This window comes from Pleuronectes platessa, chromosome 20 (assembly GCF_947347685.1).
Source record: "Pleuronectes platessa chromosome 20, fPlePla1.1, whole genome shotgun sequence".
Classification (NCBI taxonomy): Eukaryota; Metazoa; Chordata; class Actinopteri; order Pleuronectiformes; family Pleuronectidae; genus Pleuronectes; species Pleuronectes platessa.
In genome coordinates this window covers 5,330,926-5,352,534 of record NC_070645.1, presented here as the reverse complement: position 1 = coordinate 5,352,534, position 21,609 = coordinate 5,330,926, and the positions used below count along the sequence as shown (strand labels likewise).

Below are 21,609 nucleotides of genomic sequence, written 5' to 3'. Positions count from 1 at the left end.
CAGTGTGGTATCCTTTAACCTCCCAGCGAACAGTGAATTAAGTTCTTGGAGTTTAAACAGCAGAACATGAAATCGTGTTAATTGTCTCCAGTGGTCAGTCAGTGAGACAGGGGAGGCTGACAGAGCATAAACTCTGACACCATCTATATAACACACCACATAGGTTTGATAACACTTAAGCTCCCAGCGTGATCTCAGCTCCTCTGTGGGTGTGTACGCACTGTCCGCAACAATTAATGTCTACATACTCCAGCAAGTGCGGGACTTGCTATTGCTCTCTGACACTGCAGTGGGCGCTGTGGACTAATCTGCAGGGACACGGGAAAGGCTGCTGAAGAAGAAGAAAGTGGGGAAAAGCCAAAAGTGACTCTGGACTCTGCAAAAACTGGAGTTTGTTTTGTGACGCATCCACCGGGCAACACACAGAACAGTTTCTCTTTTGCTTTCTTCTGGCACAGTTTGGATGAATGGATTTCCAGGATGAGGTATGATTTCAGGGAAGAACCCAAAACATTTGAGACTGATTGTGGGATCACGGTCCTGTACCTGGGCTGGAAGTGATCCCAAATCACTAAACATTGCTGCTGTTCTATTTCTGTGGAATTAAAAGCAGAGCAACAAGCCTCTACAGCTACTTTGCTGCCCCAACCCTCCCACCCCCCATCATCTCCCCACACTAATTCAATATCTGATACACATGCTGAAAGGCCCAGCCAAAATACAATTACATTCCTTCACGGGGACGTAAGCAGCGGGAGACAGGGGTTAAGGGACTGCATGCCGATCTCCACCGTTCACCCTGGTCATTAGTTGACTCTGCCTCTCCATAGGCATCAGGAAACTTTATATACAAAGCTGTGCTTGAATGAGCAGACACTTAACATCGCACGTATTGCACCGAACTGTGCAACTCAGCTGTTTGTAGTTCGTTGTATCCTCGTTTGTGTGTCAGGTGTTCAGCCAAGTAAATCCTGACGTGATTACATCCATATGTTAACAAGTTAGCGCAATATTTAGATGAATCAAACCTTTCACAAAGTCCATGTGAGGCCATATGCAGAAAACCATTTTGTCCTGCAGAAGCAGAAAAAGGAGAGTTATTGACACTGGCGACACGCTCTCGTCAACCACAGCGAGAGCTCAGCATAGGATCCTCTTAACCTTCCCTGAAAAAGGCCATTGTGCAAACTTGACCTTGCGGGTTCTTACTCCAGTAATGACACCCCATCTTTTGGCTGTGGGGCGAACCTGGCGCTGAGCTTAGCCAGAGTGATACTTATGGGGCTGCAGTTAGCAGAGACACTTTACATGCTGGAATTTTCCTTCCAAAGAAAGAGAGGAACAGAGGCAGGGGTCAGAAGGTCGGAGCACTCTGCGAGCTCCCAGTCCCGGCAACAGAGATGAAAGTTAGCCTAAATAATCCTGTAAAGTGCTCAGACCGAGCAGAAATTCCCCTGGGGGGGGGGGGGGGGGGGGGGGGGGGGGGGTCTCCAGTGTGACCTCCACCCCTCTGCTCTCTTTGCCTACCCCGCCCTCACCTCATCACTCGAAGCCCAGATCACTGTGGACACTTGAGTTCACGTCCATTAGGCAAATTAGCAATTAGAGGACTAGTAACATAACCAGCCCGTGTTTGTGGAGACTGGAGCTGGTGAGAGAGGTGGACGGGGGGGGGGGGGGGGGGGGGGTCTCAGCCAAAAGGCCTAATTTGACATTTCAGACTGCGTGGCTCGTCACTGACAGTCTGCTGAGGGACTAGTTTTGGCATGCTGTGTTTCATCTGCCCCCGCTCCCCTCCGTCCGCCGCCCTAGTCAACATAGTTAGATAAACACACTCAGGCATATAAAGGGTCAACTTAAGAGACTAATGGAGCTAAAAGCCCCAATGAAAAGGAAAGCCAAGCCAATAAATGTCATGTTTTAACGAGTTGAACAAACAAAGACCCAGGGACAGTTGGGTTATGTTTACCCACTCGTACTCAAAGGACATGAGGATGCATGGCACAACGCGGAGTCGCTTGAGAGACTCCTCATAAAGTCCCCTGCAATGTTGAATTTGAGGATGAGTGTGTTTTGTTTTTTGCTCCAATGTTAGTTTTCCCATCGAGAGAATTGAGCGACACAAGTGCTGTTTAGCTGATGTTACCCTATAACCTCCCCATGTCGACGTCTTTGTTTCTTTAAGGCTTTTACATGAGTCATCACTTCAGATGTTTTAGTGCTACGCTAAGGTCACACGGAATCTTTACTGGTAGGTTTAATAAGGCTTACAGTTCTTCGGGGTCAGAAGGGATTCAGACCTTTGATCCCAATCCCGTTCCCCGACCGCAACATGGTTTTGGCTCAACACCCCTGTAAACCATCCTCTTCCTCTCATCTTTTCATCCTACATGGAGCCTGTGCCCTTTTTTTTTATCAAGGGCCAGTCCCTTCCCACAAAAGGAGGTTCAAACTTGACATGGCTTTTGACCCCAGCAGCACGTCTGTAGCCCAAACAACACACCTCTGTTGTAGCCCGCCTGGTTCTAATTACGAGTTCCCCCCCCCCCTCCCAAAAAATAGTTCAAGTTTGATGTGGATGGTTGAGAGGTACAGAAAGAGAGAAGGGTAGGGGGTGCTTGAAGCGACGCTGTCGGAGCTGGGTGACCTGTCTATTTGATGTCTGCCAGACAGACGGGCTCTGTCACTCAGACAGAGTCGGGGCCTCGACTTCAAAGAGAGGAACTCATCTCTGTCCTGCAGTGGTCCTCTTGCAGCCGGGACCACCGGGAAGAAAATGCAGAGCGAGGAGAGGGGTGGGGGGGGAAGATGGCACCCCAGATTATATCATGTGGGACAGAACTTTACTCAGAAGTCATGAATACAGAGCAACATACGGATTGTGTCCGAAATCACCCACCCATTCACTAACCCCTACTCACTAAACAGAGTCTTCTATGTGGAGACTGTGTGGTGACACTATGCTATACTTTATTTTACACTTAAAGGTATATATCGCTCAGTTAGTGAGCTTTTCATGAATAGGACATTTTACTAAACATTCAGACAGTACTGCAAACAAACCCACTATATAATGGACTATATAGTGATTAGTGAGTGACTTCAGACACTGAGAACCACTTTAGCTCGTCAACATGACAACATCAGCTGTTAGCATGTGGCGGGGTGGGACCCTGATGGGCCCCGACCCATCAGGCGAGATGCTCGACCCATCAGGCGAGATGCTCCAGGCGGTGTTTCCTACAGTAAGCCCCCGGGCACCGAGTCTGTTCGCACACACTCTAAATATTATGCCAGCGCCTCAGTGGCCATTATAAAGATTTTCCATTCTGAATCCCCGACGCTGAGTTCCTCGGCATCCCAGACTCCCGCAGCTTCCTTCCCTGCTCCACGGTGAAGACAGGCTTTGTGTTGCCCTGCTGAAGAGGATTTTCCAGAGGGAAAGGGAAAAGGGGGGGGGGAAATAAAAGTGAGGCTCACACTGAAGAGTCAACTTGTGTAAGGAGGCGCTTTAATATTCTTGTTAAAAAGAGTGTGGAAACATAAACAAACACACTGGTGTATGATGGGAGGATTTACTGTTATGTGTCTTTGGTATACACAAGGATCAACTTCCAAATTTACAGAGCTCTTTTTTTGTAATTCTGTCACATTCAGGTCACACGAATGCAGGGAATTCCTGGTAGTGTGTGGAATTATAGAAATTTAGTTTGTGTTTAGCTTCATTATCCTTGAAGGCTTCTTTAAGATGATAATAGACAGTGTGAAATCATGGTGTGCTCTGTTTCATATACCTGTCAATTCTATCTCTAATTATTTTTGACAGAAATTCAACACAAATCTTCTAAAACACTTAGAGACAGTCAGAGACATAAAAAAGGCTTTATTTTTTAGTTTATACAAATATGTAGAGACAGGAAACGGGTTGAGAGAGAGAGAGAAGATAAATGGTCCAGCCAGCCAGGAGAACCTGCTTATCAAGGTGTTTGCACCGTAACTATTCAAGTACCAGGTCACCCAACAAAATTTAACTAAAGCATCTTTCCACTGGTCTAAAAACCTACTAACATTGGGACATTTTGTCTCTAAAGGGAATTGATACAATTGGCCTTCACTCTTGAATCTGCAGTCGACACTGTTCGGCTCTGGCACCGAAGAGAAGTAATGGAAATGTGACACACTTATTTCATATATTATATTCTTATATTTTTGCAGTCTGGACTATGGTCCATACACTGACGCTGCACTTTTTCGAGGCGATGTTATGTCGCATATTGAACTTCTGGGCGTTGGTGTGTAAATAGTCATAAACGTTTGTGTACTTATTGTCCTTTACATCATGGGTATAACGCGCAGCAGATACTTTCTTTCTTCACATCATGCGAAAGGCAGCACTGGAAAGACAGCGAGAGCTTCACAGTTTTTGGTGAGTTTGAGAAGTCAAACTTGAATCACCTGGGAAAACAAAACATAAACGCAAACTGTTTCACTGGTAATGTGAAAGGAGTCATCCGCCTTTTTTAGCAGGTTTACACATATTTATAAAACCTGCGTATACCTGTTAAGCTTGGTGTAAAAGTGGTTTTACAGGAACTTCAGCTATGAGCAGTTTCAACAAAAGTCAGTCTCTAGTATCCACACGCTACCCAGCACTAAATGCAGCATCTGACTTAATACATGAACAAATTAGTTTTTCCCTTGAAACCTCAGCGAATAATAATCTGCAGTGTTCAGCTTGTTTGTCGCAGCTCACTGCAAAATCATGTGTTGGCAACGGCGAGTGTGTGGGTGAGCTGGGAGCTGAGTGGAATCAGGTCCAGTGGAGGACACAGGTTTCCAGCTCTGAACAGTCTCAGCAGCCACCGTGAGGAAAACAGTGAGCCACTCTCCGACCGCACTACTTAAAGAGAGAGTTCAACACGTTGAGCCAAGGAGTGGATGTGAGGATTTCTTACCGTTCTCACGTCCGTACCGTTTATATGAAGCAACCGTCAGTTAGATCACCATGACGACTGGAATCCATCTCTGTTAGCTTGTGGTTGGTTCGAGCTGTCAGAGTCGGAGTGCAGCACTGAGGCTTTTTCCTGAGAGCTCGACCTACCAGTGCACAGTCGTCACTTACTGAACTTAGTGAGGTTAAGGCAAAAGAAATATTTAAAGATAGAAACGCTTTTTTTTCCCGATGGGATTATCTTAGAAACGAGAGCCCTCCACTTCTCCGTCCTTTCATAGATAACTTACAAAGAGCATCCTCTGAGTGCTGAGCCGGAGCACTTGAAATCACAACAAGGGGGTGATGTCCTCTCTTCCCAGACGGAAACCCAGCAGTCGCCAACTGGGCACAGCTACGTTACTCTTTTACAACAAACCGCCCGCACAATGGGCACTTTCTTCGGGATGAAAGGGCAGAAGGGTCCGGGTGGCGTTGTTTGGAGGAGGAGGGGGGGTTGAGGGTGGGGGGTGAGAACAGGACAAGGGGATGACAGTGCAGCTCTGAGTGTGTGTCACTTCTTTTTCTTTTTTTTTTGCAGAGGAGCGCGAGGGCACCGCCGAGGGACAGAGCCGAGGCCTGTGCCTCCGACACTTTGAATGCAGATTGGGTTACACTGTACACGGCTCCCCCAGAGTTCAGAGGGAGCAGGGCTCATTTATTTGGATGGATATTATGAATGTCGGGTTTGTTTTCAGTATCGAGCAGGACACGGATGTTTTCGCTTATTTCTTCACACAGGGACTCAGAGGTTGGGGGGGGGGGGGGGTTTCTCCGTCCTATGGAAACCATGGGATTAATCAGTCTGCAATGTAAAGCTCTCTGCAGTGCAAGTATTTACACCAACGCAGAGAGTTTATGAGAAAAGTTTCAGCTGCAAAAAAACTGGTGCAAATAAACCTGGGATAATCCAGTTACGTGTACCCAGCTAGAGCACGGTGTACACAATCTGGAAATTATAGAAGGGTTAAAAGCTTTTTTTTCTTCTGCTGGCTCAAGGTCGCAGAGGTCAGCAATAATAACCCAGAGCAGACGTCGCCTGATGAGGGAAGAAGATAAACGCTCACATGGCAAAACTGAGGCCCAGGCCAACACAACACCAACATTATTGGCTCCTCTCTGCCTCTCTCACTCTCCCTCTGCTAAACAATGTCTTTATTCAGTTTTTTTTTCTTTTTTAAAGGAAACATCAGTCACATACGAGCGAGGAAAAACGCTCAGAGACATTCCATGCGGAGAGGGCATCGCAGGAAAATCAAAAGCTTTAAAAAAGGATTTATCGGTCCGATATGGTCGCATTCCACAGCGTCTGTGTGTGTGTGTTGTTTTAAAGCGCGGCCGGTGAGGGAGACTGAGAGGCGGCTTGTTGGTTTTGCGCTGATGGTGCATATTAAATATTTTCAGAGTGACTACTTAGATTTAGCGGGCGACGGAGGGGTTTGATCACTTTAGCGCGGCGGCTATTTTAACAAACCGAGCAAACACCACTCGGACAAACCGGCCCTTGTGTGGAAACACAGTAGTTGTGAAAAATGCTCACGTTAATTATTAACTCCCAGGACGGATTGAGGAAAGGAAAAGGGTGTGTGAGCTTGTGTGGGAAAGTCATGTCCCCCAAAACGCTCACTGTGTTTTTTGCCCTAATCCTTGACATTTGCCTACACTAGGATTTTCTTTCCTCCTTTAGTATTATAATCCTATTTTCAACCTCAGTGTGACTTCCTCCCTGAACAGTATTCTTAATTAAATTGGCTCTGAGTCTGGGGGCTACAATAATGGCGGCCATTAACCACATCTTGACACCTTCTCAACAAGTCCTGTCTCGGTCCAAAATGACTCTGAGGGAACGTGGTCAGTTTTTTTCTCCGTGCGTTAATAACTTGACCACTGTTTGCTGAAACTAAGTAAGAGCTCGCACCATGACAGACAGGCAGGAATCTGAAAAGGTCATTGCTCTCCATACGTGATGGAAGCCTTACATCTAATAAAACAGCGCCAGTTCAACAACCCACAGCAGCTGGAGCTACGAGAGGAGGGTGTATGTGTGAGGCCATGCAGTGGTTGTAGTTTTTTCACTTTCATACATTACATTTTAGTATGAATCAAGTTTTGGTTAAACATACTCCAAAAGCATCAGTTTGAAAGTTAAACTCTCCTTTGTTTGTGACCCCCCCCCCCCCCCCCCCCACACTCAGGGGCCCCGCTCCCATCACCTACTGACACCTAGAGAAAGGCCTTATTAAAGAAACTGGGAGGGCCGCGAGAGAAACAGGGGAGATCCCACATGGTAGCTTGGGAAGGCTGTTTTTTTCCCTTTGAGACAAGCCCAGCTGACTCCATCACTCAGGACCAGTGACTCTCAGAGGGGTTTCAGAGGTGTGTGTGTGTTGGTGGTTGTGTGTGGGTATGAGGTGGATAAAGAAAGACAGGGAGTGTCTCAAAGCCATATTGAAACAGAGACCCCATCTGGAGGCAGTGGACAGATCTGCTCAGCAGGACAGAGGCACACTGGAGGTGCTGGAGGAGGGAGGAGAGGTGGAGGGAGGGGTGCATCAGGACCTCCATCTTCAAGGGAGTGCAGATGAACATGGTGAATGGAGTGTTCCAGTGGAGTATATTCACTTTGTACCTTAAACCATAACAAGCAAAGGTCAAGACGTCAAACATGACTCACGATAAGATATGACTATGCAAAAAGTTATAAATATGTTGATTTCATTCTAGTTGAATAAAATTTTACCGTTTCCTCATTTTAGTTTCACTCCATAGAAATATTTTCTGTCACATTAATGTTGGAAACTGCTCCGCTGGTTTTGACTTGCAGGATACCTATACAAAAAGAAATTTAATATTCTGAAATTGTTTAAATAATGTGTAAATGTGATTTTTATTTTTAAAAACAGAAACCATGGGCAATATCATACAGCACAAAATGTTTCTTTGAACAGTTTTCATAATAACACATAACAATATAACAAGAGGTGGCTTCGGGTTATTTTGTTAATATAAGTCTGTAAGTTGTTAAAACAAGTGAATGATAATAGAACAGCCTGAGCAAATGTTGTTTTGTCATCTGAGCACTGATAGGCTGCACGAGTATCCTCAGTCACACAAAACACTTTGTTAACCTGGAGGCAGTTACTGTTGATTTTCTTTTCAATATCTGATTGATTCCACAATCTTTCCAAAACCATTACATCCTAAATGATGCTTAATCGTGTGATGCACACTCATAACTATCAGTCCTCTAAGCATGCATGATCAAGACCCATGGATTTTTATTCGAGAAAGCAACAAATATGTTGGGAAACGTACGCAATGTTGAAGAAGACATTTATAAAACATTCCAGGCCCCTGATACAGATCTGCACCACACTTTTATGGGTTCTTCCCTGACGCATATCACATCCTTCCTTCAGGTTTCGTGGTTATCCATCTTGCAGTTTTTGCATAATCCTGCTTACTAACAAACAGGCATGAGCAACAAACAATCACAGACGAAACCATTACCTCCTAAAATGTCTAATTGCTCTGTTTTATTTATGTCTGCGGTTTCGTTGGATACCAGAGAGAAAAACTGGAAATTTATGTTATTTCAATTCTCGTGCTTAAAATTATTTTCGTGAGACAAACTGACTTTTTTTTTGGAGCAATCTCATTTGATCTCGTTCCAGCGGCTCCACAAGGCTCCTTCACATCTTCTCCCTCTTAATGACTTCTCTCATACGTTTGTCTATTTCTCTTTGAAGCCGTGACATTCTGCATCGATCTTTCTTTCCAGTTGTCACGATGTTTGAGTTACAACCAGAAGGAACCACCCTGAAACCACCCTGAAAAACATGTTTGTCAACTATCTTTATGTTGTTTTCTTATGTCACACAGAAGACTGATTGCTGTCATGACAGGTTTTCTCGGTTGCTTGTTCATATTTACGACCGTGCCTCGCGGGCTGGAGCGAGCTGTCTCGTGGACCCTTCACGGCCCGGAGGGGGAGACCTTCCCCAACCGTTCTCCACATACAGCATCTCCCACTATTTCTGACTGAGTCTCAGGCATGTCAAACAATCTTTGTGTGCAGTGTAACGTCAGTATTTGAGTGTAACACAACTCCATTCTTTTGGTTTGATGTTGTCAGTACAGGTCTAGAATATCCGCACACAGTGTGGCAGCTGAGAACTGAGGGTGGCCCAGCATATCATCCACACATGTGATCCTCGAGAAGCAGAAAATCAACCATGCTCCATGCATATTTGAACACACACGCACACACACACACACACACACACACACACACACACACACACACAAAGGTACGCACACTGCATTTCTCACGGTAACCAAACAGGAGTCTCAGTGTTACAGCCTGCGTAAATCCTGTCTTTTCATCTTGTATTTATCAGCTGTCAGTGAGCAGCAACTGGAGGTGCCGGGTCAGGGAAGTCCCTCAGTGTTTTATCCCTTGTCACCAGGCAAATAGACCCTGAGGCCTGTAAGAGCTGAGGCTCCAGGGACTGGACAGATCAAACCGACAGGTCAGTATGTTGTTGCAGCCGGTGGTGTTTACAGTGCAATCCATTACTTTCCCTATTACTACCAATAAACACAACCTTCAAGCTTTTACTGTGAACACTCAATCACTGGAATCCATTGATGACGTGCGGAGGTGTCAGGATATAAAACTGTTGTATTGGCCACGGTCATCCTGTGTCCGTTTTTTTTAAGTTTGTTGTGTTTGTGCCACCAATAGTTTTCTTTTCAAAGCACAAGCTTCCTGCTTATTAGGAGGAAACTGTCTGTACACACTCTGACAGAGATGCAATGAATTGAACCATAAGGACAACTGGATATAAAGAAAACATCTCCCCTCCTGATAATGGCCACATAAAACGCAATGTCGTACAGAATATTCAACTCTTTGTTCTAGAAATTGATTTTAAATACCACAAAGGCTGAATTATCTCCACTGAAGATTTGGGTTCATGTTCGTAGTTTTCTCATTGCCTAGCAACAAAAGCCCTTTGCTTAAGGCGAAGAGAAGAATGTTGTGTTGATTAAATTTCAATAGTGTAAATATCTCATTTCTCTTGATATAAGCAGTGTTGGGAGTAACGCAGTACAAAGTAACGCGTTACTGTAATTCCACTACTTTTAGCGGTAACGAGCATGTAACGAGGTATTTTTTTAAATCAAGTAACGCAGTTACAATTACTGAAATTTAAATGAGTTTGTTTCTCGCGTTACGTCGATCGCGATCTACCGGTCGACCGCGAAGGAAGTGTGGGTCGATCGCACTGGACAAGAGGCAGTCATGAGGACGCTCCGGCGCACGTAAAAGCTATCTTTCTTTTTTTCGCCCCCCCCCCCCCCCCCCCCCCCCGCCACATGGTCGCGCGTTTAGATTTCTCATCTGCTCTCTGTATCGCTCACGGCGGAGTTCCATCCCGATGCGCACACACACAGGTGAGCACACTCCCACTAGCGGACAGAGAGCTTCCGCAGTTACGCTAGGTGAGCCTGATTCTCTCTCCAAAGAGGAAATAGGCTCTCAGATCATAAGTTTGAGAAGCTTCTCCTCACTTTTATTTCATTGGGGCTAATGTGATAAAAAAAACACTGTTAATTGACTGAGACAGTTATTTTGTATTAAGTTAAGTATTAAAAGGGATTTTTGTACTACTGCTTTATTTGAAGGCCTGTTGCCCTGTTGATTACAAAAAATGTGTTTATTGTGTTTAACTGTTCAGTACTATTCATATTCATTACATTTAAAAAGCAGACATAAAAGTAACTTAAAAGTTACTTTCCCTAGTAACTAAATACTTTTGATATACAGTAACTGGTGAAGTAATTCAATTACTTTTAAAAGAAGTAACTAGTAACTGTAACTAATTACTAATTTTCAGTAAATTGCCAACACTGAATATAAGTGACTTTTCCAACTTTTCTGACCAAGTGCTCTGAGTGCGTGACTCAAGCATGAGGCAGCTGTGGTGCAGGAGAAAGAGCGTTCTGAGTTCAGTAATGATGTAACATGCATCTACACAGATCGGTGTAAACTGTACTTGTAGAAAAATTTGTTAAACAGTGTTTTCTGCCTCACCATTAGAAGGTAGCAGATTAGCAAATTACTACAAATTTCCAGTTAGATCTTCCAGAATAACTGCATTTGGGCAATCAGATATCTCTGTAGCAGCCACAAATCATTGGAACACCCTTCCTGATAATGTGAGGAGCTGCGGCCATATCAGCACTTTCAAACTTTTGAGGGACAGTTCATGACCCAAGGAGGAACCCGATACATTTCGGTTCAGATCTGGATCATGGAGTTGATCCAGGATATGTTATCTCAGTTTTTTTTACTGTTATGAGACAGGGTGTTTTGCAACATTTTCATTGATTTATTTTAGATAATTATTCAAGGACCTAAATCAAGTTGATCAGGCATACGTGTGTACAATTTGGTGCAGATCCAAATAAAAATCTGGATCTTGTGAATTTAAATGTTGTTTCATAAGGAGACCACAAGGTGGAGGTATGACAAGCAAACAGCTGTGATATTAAGATTAAGATTAAGATGCATTTATATGTCCCAAACACATGCACAGACATGCACAGGCACACTCATGCAGGTAGGGAAATTTAACCTCTGCTTTTGACCCATCTGGTGCAGAACACACAGAGCTGTGAGCGACCATGTACGGCGCCCGGGGAGCAGATGTTGGGGGAGTAAGGTGCCTTGCTCAGGGGCACTAGACAGGGTAGGGAGAATCCTCTTGGATTTTTGGACAGATCAATCCAGGTTCGTCTTTTTGTTGTTTCTCCGTGGAGTCGAACCAGAGACCTTTTCTGCCCATAGTCCAAGCTTCTGCCAATAGTCCACCGCCTCTCCATCTGCTTTTATGTGTAGATGTGTGTTTTATTTATTTAGTGTTCGTCTGTGTGTGACTTTGTATTTTACAGTTGTGCTATGTGCAATGTGTCATTGGTCTGTTCAGACCTGCCAAGGGATCACAAATGTGAAATAGCTTGAAAATGTAACCTGGTAAAGTGCATCAAATGTTTGAACTGTACACTGTCTCTTTAAAAATGTAACTGTCTCTTTAAAAATGTATTATAATATTATAAACTGGCACAAACTTCACTTTACATACACAAACTTACGCTTTGTCTACATGACTTTTATAAGTATATTTCGCCCTCCATTTTATAAAATGTCACCGTCCAGACGAGGACATAAAAACGACTGCAAATGCTCAATCAAGCATGTGGGACCAGTAGATGGACATAAAGTCTACATCCGCGGTTCATCAAATACCAGAGAGGGACGCTGTGGTCCAAGTTATACAGTCTCTGGGTCCAAGTTATATTGACCCCTGTGAATTCAAACTTGTCATAACACCTATCAGTGCTGACTAAACGTAGAGATACTGTTAGGCCTGTATAGCCACCACTGTTGTTTCTTCTCGATAAAAATATCCATAGTCTGACCGATGGCAAGTTCAACTTCCTGGTTTGACTCTTACACACAAAGCAAGGGACATATTAGAGGTTTGTGCAGTGTGTGCTCGTGTTGATACTCTGTCTTCTACTGTAACAGGCTTTCTTTGTCTGTTTGGAGACTGAAGGTCAAACCTGACTTGTTTATGCATGTTTTTTTAAGTAACAGGCCCACCACTATGCTAACACTATTTCACTCTATCCTGTACTTATCCCATCCTTTACAGGGGTTGGCTCTTGTGCAACAGGGTGACCTCAACACTTTAAATACCTTGCTGAATCAGCGGTGTCCATGATGTCTTACGAACAAAGAGACTTTATCTTCCAGGAGCAACACACTCTTTGGGTTTAGACATGTTTCCCGAGAGCTGTAACTAGTTTCCTCTTCAAGGTCAAAAATCCATTACTGATCCAAACATCCTCCTTATATCACACACACACACACACACACACACACACACACACACACACAGTTAGAGCTCTGGTGCCCCTTGGTTGAAAGAAAACAGGAAGCGAGGGGACTCTTGGTTGGGATGGTTCCCTTCTCTCTAGCACCTGTTTTGGTTGGACTCTGTTCAGCTCTGGATATTCCGACCTAAAATAAGCTACATTTGCTTTCCTGGACACACCAACCAAGAGGCATCCAAAGATACACACATCCTCTATTCAGAGCACAATGGCCTCATGGCCTTCAGGATGTGAGTGAGTCAGTTGTGTTCCTGGCTTCCATGTTTTTAGCACGGGGAAGCTTCACTTGTTTCTGTGTTTCCCCAAAGACCCTGCCTCCCTCTTTTCATTCCCCCCTCTCTCTCTTATGCCTTTATGAAAGAGACCTCTGCTGTTTTATTGGAATTGACAGTGGTTGAATAAAGCTATACACGTCGGTTTACACCTGTAGCCACGCAGATCAGACGCCCATGAATTCTATGTTTTCCCTACATCCCGGCCGTCTCAGCTGATTTTTATCCCGACCCGACCCCTCCACACCCTGTCATGGTTGTGTATGCACAACATATACATTTCTGGCTCTAAATGCCCCAGGATGTGTCCAACAGGTATACCAACGACAAAAACAACCCCCCTGAGATGGTTTGAACCGGGCTTGGAAACACTGGGGCCGGTTGTGGTCTGACCGCCACAGGAAACACTGCCACCAATGTTCAACCAACCAATGTCACATTTGGTCCAAGGAGTCAAGTTCCTACTGGTATTTCTAAGTTTGATACAGATCCTGTTGATGCTGCCTCCGGGAAATAGCTGCATGCTGCACTCCAAATTCGACATGACGAATTTGCTACACACCATCTACTCAGCTTTGATATGACTAAATAACAAACAATCGGTACAACCTTTGAAAGTGTTACAAACTGCCTTAAGCACTGTGTTTAGTTCCCTGTAAGCACCATCCAGTGCTTGTTATATAGAGTGCTGCAATAATAAAGTAGTAAGAAATAAGTTTGCATTGTTAAACTTCTATTTCCCTTCTATTATAATGGGTACTCTTTTATTTGTTTATAAATAGTTTTTTTTCCATTCCACGTTCTGAATTTTTTCCTTTAAATTTTCTATTGTACGGATTTTAAAATCAAAAATCTGAATTCCGTGTGTTTTTCATTTAATCATTTTTAATTCTTGGTTCATTGGAAATTGTGATGTTATTTGATGACCCATATCTGAAACATCATATTTTGAATAGTGCTGACCCTGTGTAAACTAATTTAAGCGCTGAACAATAATTTTACCAAGCGATATATTTCTGGATCCGGTAGCGAGACTGAATGAATGACAGGAGGAGGATCCCTCTGGTTTTTCTTTGGAAAGCACACACTATAAATCCGTCTGGATCATGCACAGCCTAACACAGACCCCGGTTGTTTGCTTTCATAAATGAGACAAACACCTCTGTGTGTTTTCACATGTGTGCATGTGTGTGTCTCCAAACTGTGTGAATGGAAAGACAGCCTCCTCTGTTGGGGCATTATGACCCTCTTCTCTCCTAAAGAAAAGGGAGAGTACACAGCACTGTCAGTGGGGGTCACAACCCCAGCACAGAGGAGACACACAGTGGTGAATGTGCCACACTGTTGGAGCGAGTAAGAGCCTGACGGAGGAGGGATACGCTGAGGAGGAAAAAGAGAAGTGGGGATGGAAGTGGCGGGGAATATCTGTGGCCTCCGTGAGCTGCATGCCAAACCTTATTCCGGATACCAACCCGCCCAGGATGCTGCGTTTCTGTGCTCTCGCTCTTTTTTTTCTCAGAACAAACAGACCAAACGGAAAAACCAAATGTATTAATTAAAACATGCAGGTGGGCGAGAGGTCGGCCAGAGTTCCTTCAAGTTTCAGAAACGCGGATTAGAGGCCAGCTCACTAATGAACCACGGAGCTCATTTTTTGTGGTTAGAAGTAAAAAATATTAGATGAGACTCTAGGAAAAGGGAGGAAAGACAGAATAAACCCAGCACAATAATGAAGTATCTCCCAACAATGTGACTGAGCTAAGCTCACAACATTTATTCCTAATGTTTGCACGGCTCCAAATTGAAAATGACAGCGCTGATCCAGCACATTAACTTGAAAGCAGTGACTTTCTTATGTAATGTCTCTGCTTCACATGTTTATCATTTCCTCTTGGAAAGTTATTATTCAACAGGACCAACAAAGGCTGGAAAATATACCTTTTTTTTCTTCTCTTTTCTTGGTTATTGTCATGGCTGTAAAGGCAGAGGAGGGAGGATGATGCCATTTTCTGTTTTGATTATTTAAAAGCTTCAGTATCCTCTGTGCTGTGCAGCTTCTCTGTGACTGAGGCCCAAACATGTCATTAAAAGAGATCTGAGCAGTTGTGGTTTTGCTGGGGCAGGGCCGCTGGACACGGGTGGGACTGCATGGGATAGGCCGGAAAACAGAAACATGTTTTTGCAAAATCTTCAATCTGGAGATTTCATTAAGTTAACTGTGTCTCAGAACCCTGGGTGAAAATGTCGGCTCTCCAGTTCTGCATGCTTGTATTTGGGTTGGGATGTTCTGTCTTTGATTAAAACGTTATGACTCTTAACTAAAAGAAGCACTGTTGTTTGTTAAATCCGACCTTTTAAATTACATGTGCATTGTTTTCGAAGCAACTCTTGAGAGTTCTCTGGTTTTAGAGTTTCCTCATATGATGCAACACCTTGTTTTAAGACAGAATTTTTTATAAACAATATTGATCTTGTGCTTTTCATCAACTATGAAGTGCTCTTTGGTTGTTTTGTACTTTAACTTACATCAGAAGAGGGATTGACATTATGTAACTGACTGTTGCTTGTTATTACCCAGCAGCTACATTGAGCAAATATCACGTTTTAATATGAATAGACCCCAGAAGACTGACGGCTGGAGGAAATTGAGAGTTATGTAGAAGCACTAATGAGATCACACAGCACTGGAATAATTTGTTCATGTTACATTAGCTTATTATTGTGTAACAAAGTACTTAATCCAAATATACAATCAATAAATACATATACATGCATTTTAATTATAATAATACAATTTGATAATCAGCTTCCAGACCAGCAAAGTCATCAAAACAATCTGCTTTAGATATAATTTTTTACCAAAGGTGCCAGTCAACTTAATAACCAGAGAAACAGTTGATCTAATAGTGAGCTTGTTAACTTTGATAGTTTATTTGTCGCTGAGAACACAGAAGGAAAGGGGCACGTTTACTGGTGACATGCTTATTGCTGTTTCATGATCTGTAAAAAATATATATCATCACACAGCTGTAATTATATAAAATATGTCCATGTGTTTATGAATATGAGGTATTAATAAATTGTGCTAATAATTATACATTGGCTTATGTATTTATGGCATTATATTAGAGTATGTTGTATAATCACAAAATAATCTGATCACAACTAGGTTACATTGTGTTACAATTCTTTTGAAGTTGTAATTGTAGAAAAAATTATTTAATAAATAGGTGTGGGAAATGTATAGTGCATTGAGTCATTAGCAGGTGCCACATGCTGTTCAGATCTTAACTGTGGGAGTCCAACTGTAGTATTATACACTTGGTGCGTGAAGAACATGAGGGCATTTCTCCTGCAGCTATTTTAAAGGTACGTAGAAAATATTATGAAACAGAAAGTATCTTCCTTCTCACAGTGCACCACCCGGTGGTAGCAGACATCTCCTGGTTTATGTACCACCCCTTCATACGGTGATGAGTTCTCTGTAGTGAAAGGGGCGTGCATGGTAAACCAAAGTCCAGCAAAGGTAGCACCAACTTTCACTACTGTTCGTTCTACGACTTCAGGAAAAGAATTAACGCACATTTTTCCTGCGCTGGACTTTAGAAAAAATCACGTGTTTTCTCCTTGCTTCAAAGTCGACTTTCACTTCCTGAACAGGCAGAATTAATCTACAACAGCAGGGTGGTGGAAAAGCATCAGCCGTGTTTATACGTTTCAGTTACAGTAATAACATAAATCCCTGAGTAAACCTAATCTGTCGCTGATTGTAAACAGTCTGTCGCAGTAATGGCCTCTAGAACAAATGAGGACCTCATGGCGGGGGCCTCAAGTAAAAGCCCTCACACACCACCACCCCCTCCTCCCCAACCACCCACCCATCCATCCCCATCTCCTATCTTACCCCTTGCCTTTTAAAATCCAGTGTCTGCAGTGTCCCTGATCGGCTAAATGAGGAAGGAGCTGGTAGGAACTTCCTGCCTTTGCTCTAAACTCTCGGGGAGCTGAATATGAAAAGAGGCTGGCACCACACATCACCTCCCAGACTTCCAAAATCCCCCCCTCCGTCTATATCTCCACAGCTTGGGAGCAAGCAGAGGCCTGACACCGAAGCAGGCCAGGCCAGGATCTGTGCACGAGATAAGACAGGCAACAGGAAGGAGACAAGCCAGGGCCCTGCTCCCTGACGTGACAGAGCCACTATTCATTTTTCAGGAAGGAGACAAAGAAAAAACAACATCAGCAATATCAGATGCAGCATTGGGAATTCAATGGGGGAATAAAAGATGAGAGTCCGCCAGTGGGCGACTTGACTTCATTAACAAACAACGCCTGTCTCTTCTCAGGAAATCGTTGGCTCACCAAATGTTGTTTTTAAAGGAGACTAAAAACTCAGAAAATAAAAAAATTCCATGGAAAATCGTTGCATCCTTCGTTTTAAAACACCCACCAGTAATAAATAAATAAAAAACATTGTCCATATGCTTTGAATCTAGCATTTAGCATTTTGTAAAACTTCCTTCAAATAAACAGACCTGTGGAGTCGGGGCCTCTGGGCTTCAGCTGATCGCCCAGGATAAAGGAGCACATTGGCGCCACTGCAGCCAAAACACTTGTTGGTGTCACTACAGACATAAATCATTCCTTTCTCTTCATCTCCGCACAGGAGCAGCGAACAATGGCAGGTAAACAGAGCAGACGGTGGAAGAAGACTCTGTTAGCTCAGCACTGTCCTCTCCCACACACATTCCTAACAGCCTGTGTGTCTAGTTAAGGTGCAGATAAACAGCCGCGGCGGCACCATATGTCAGCACAAAGCAAGCACGCCGGACAGAGACTAGAGCAATGATTACGATCGCACTCATACAAACGCACACAGTGGCTACAGTCATGTGTGCGGGCGCACAGAAAACTGCACGGACACAAATGCGCCTTTCACCAAAGTCAGGAGGAGCACGGAGAACTGACATAAATCCACTTTTCAGCACTTGACGCTGCAAATGTTAAGTTCAGCTTCACTTGTCATTGTCTGTTTTTCATGCATGTCAGACGTGCTGTCTACGAGAGCCAAGGAAAGAGCTTCTTTACCATGCAAACAGACATGCGCGAGGGGAATGTGAGTGGCCCCGCAGGACAAACTGACGACAACGAGGAGGAGACGACATGTCCGCAGCAGACGCTTCGCATATGCAGATCTGTATCAGCTCCCTGGGAGCACATCAATAAAATACTACAATGAAAATTTGCCTTTTGAGAATCCACAATCGAGCCACTGTCTGGATGGAAGTTGTTGTCAGCCTGGTTTAACAGGAGTTGTGATCCAATGATAAAACCGGATTAATGGGAATTAATGGGTCAAAATGTCCATAGAAACTCCTCAAAGAAGAGCTGTTGCATGTTATACTTCTTTACTGTTGATCAGTATGTTCATCGCACAAATGATAAATAATTGTTGTAATAATAATATCAGCTTAAGTGCAAGTCCAATACATTTTATTTAACATTGTGCAACTCATATCCAACAAGCCACTATGACTTAATCTTTGTGTTGACTGGTACGTTCAAATGAAATGTTAAAAATATATAAAGATATTTTGAAAACTGTTTTGTAATGTTACAAATAAGAGAAGATTTACCCAGTTAACAGTTTTGAAAGTGTTACAGTATTGTTGTGTTACCTTGTGATTAAATTAAGTGGAATATTATTGAAACTATCATTGCACACTAAAAAGACAACCTGTTGTGTTGTTGTTCACATAGCACAGTTTATAGCAACTAACTTTTAAGTAAAAATACATTTTTGGTCTTAGTTTGACTTAATTTCAGAGTACAGGTTTTTTATTATATGACTGTCAGATAATAAAGATGTTTAATGACCTAATAAAAAGTGGAAGAATATATTCTTGCTGTGTGTAAAGTGTTTTTTTCGGCCATTTAAAAAAAAAAAAACTGTCTCTGCCCTCCAGACAAATTCTACTCCAATATTTACTTTACTTACAGCTCAGTTTTAGAGTGAACCAACCCCTGAGGGAATATCAATCTATGAGGAATATCTAATTCTTATACTGCTGGAAGATCATGTTCACCAGATAGTCACTGATTTATCTCAATGCTGATAAACAAACAAAGGGACACCAAAACATTCCTAGTTTGAAGCAAACTGCACAAGTTCTCTGTTAATTTGTTGCCATCACAACAGATGCAGCTTTCAGATCCATTAAATAATGGATTCAAACTGTTTTATATATTTTAGCTACAAACCAGACGTGGCCAGTTTGCTTCTCAGCCTTCCTTTGTTTTCAAGGGGGAAAATTAAATTAAAATACGAACACAAAACAGACTTTAGAACACACCCAATGAAAATGCCCACAAGCTGTGACCTTTGAAGTCATGCTTGGCCTGCGTGTCCTGTGAGGGTGGCGGCCTCTGGCTCAGGGAACCAGCGGTTGGTTTGGCCCTCACGCTGGGAACAGAGGACTGCAGGAGGGGAGAGAGAGAGACAGATGCATGGCTGGGAGGAAGAAGAGGAGGAGGAGGAGGAGGAGGAGGAGGAGGACTGGATGGACAGCAGCAGGTTGTCATAAGAACAACGTGGACTCAATAAGTGTTTCGGTCCCTGCTTCATGTGTCTGAGAAGAAAAAAACATTACCACCTTGACATTAAGCATCAGTTTAGCTCAGACGAGGAGATGGTGAAGGTGAAGAACTCATCGTCTATGGTCAAGTAATGAGGTCAGAAACAAGCTACCAGTTACACCAGCTGGTGGTAAGGTCAAACTTGAAGTGTTTAGGTGGTGATTTACGCATCACTAAATGATAAGTCCAGTGTGTAGGAATTAGTGGCATCTTGTGGTGAGGTTGCAGATTGCAAGTTACTGAATACCCTACGCCTCACCTCTCCCTTCCCAAACAAGTATCTATGGTTGCCTTCAAGTAATGTTAAAAAACATATAAGACTTTCTGGAGTGGTTGTTTTGTCTGGGCTATAAACTTGGCACTGCAACATGATGAACTCCCTGGAAACTAATGTATATTAGGGCTCATTCTTTGTTTCAGGTGGCTATACAGGAATGAAAACATAAATATAAACATTTCAATCCTAATTCTGCAAGTTAATCCCATAAATCTCCCACACAAAGTAATTCTTTATACCCAGAATAATCCGACAAGATGATAAAAAACTTTAGACTACCATAAATGCTCAATTAAAGACTGGTGAGATAGGTACTCTGCAATATGGTTCTGACACAACACTTAAAATACAACTCTTGAATGCATGAAACAAACATATTTGCATCTACAAAGAATGAGCAGCTACATTTTTTTATCATTTGTACCTTCATTTTGTCAACTGCTTTGAAGCATGGCAAACATAATGTTTCCTAATAAAGAATATATACACCATTTGTATCTACAATACTGTACATACACTGACACATTATCTTTTAAGTTGATATTTTGAAGCAAACAAAGCAAGTTTGCTTTATCCATTATGGTTGGTTAATAAAGGAACTCTTATCAGAACAATATTTATCTTTTACTTTCTGATTTGATACACTTTAGATATAAACCCAGTGTTATATTTGTCTTCTTTGCCATAAGAGACAGAACACGGTCAGCCAAGCTGTGTACTTCAGACTCGTCCGTCCCTAATAAAATGACAGGAAATATAAAAGTATGGCATTATTGTAGAGGAAGTGTTACTTATGAACAAAGTTTGTATGCTTATTTTCTGTGGATATTCAACTATGTATTTGAATATGGTTTTGGATTAAACAGTGCACTATACCAAGACAATTAATGTATAGTATTGAGTTCTTCCACATTAAAAGTATTGTATATATTATTTAATACATTATATATTATGTGCAAAACTTTGCTTTGATTTTTGGTAGTTATGAAAACAGGTCTGAAAACAGGTCTGTTCTTCAACACTGACCTGGAGTCAGTGTTGAAGTGATGACTCTCAGTGTTCAGTCTTGTTGGTTGTTCATCAAATCATAATCATTTCATCTTAGGAAATAGGTGGTGGACATCAGCCTCAGGTTCTCTATGTGACAGTCAATTCTAGTAAAGTTACACTTCCTATAATTTATTTATATATGACAAAAAAATACATTATTCAGCTAATTCCCATTGACTCCCATGTTAAAAAAGCCAGACTTTAAAGCAGAATTAAACCTGTTTACAGCCTGGTTAAAAAACGGTTTCAGTCTCAATCACTATGTTCTTCCTTCATGACAACTCTGAGGGATGAATTTTTTTCTAACTCACTTGTTTAAATTATATAGCAGTTGGATATTATGAATAATTATCACTTGATGGACAGGTGACGTCACAGTTATCTCGCGAATCCAGCTCCTAGGCCAGTTGTCTGCTCGA

At 42.7% G+C, this 21,609-nt stretch overlaps 1 long non-coding RNA gene across 1 annotated transcript; it reads right to left on the bottom strand.

The window, feature by feature from the left end:
* Window positions 1-7,493: 7,493 nt before the first annotated feature.
* Window positions 7,494-17,960, bottom strand: LOC128425918 (uncharacterized). The gene is made up of 3 exons (XR_008333201.1): window positions 17,763-17,960; window positions 7,731-7,819; window positions 7,494-7,619 (listed from the first exon to the last, which is right to left on the bottom strand). It is a non-coding gene; the product is annotated as an uncharacterized LOC128425918 (long non-coding RNA).
* Window positions 17,961-21,609: the final 3,649 nt, after the last annotated feature.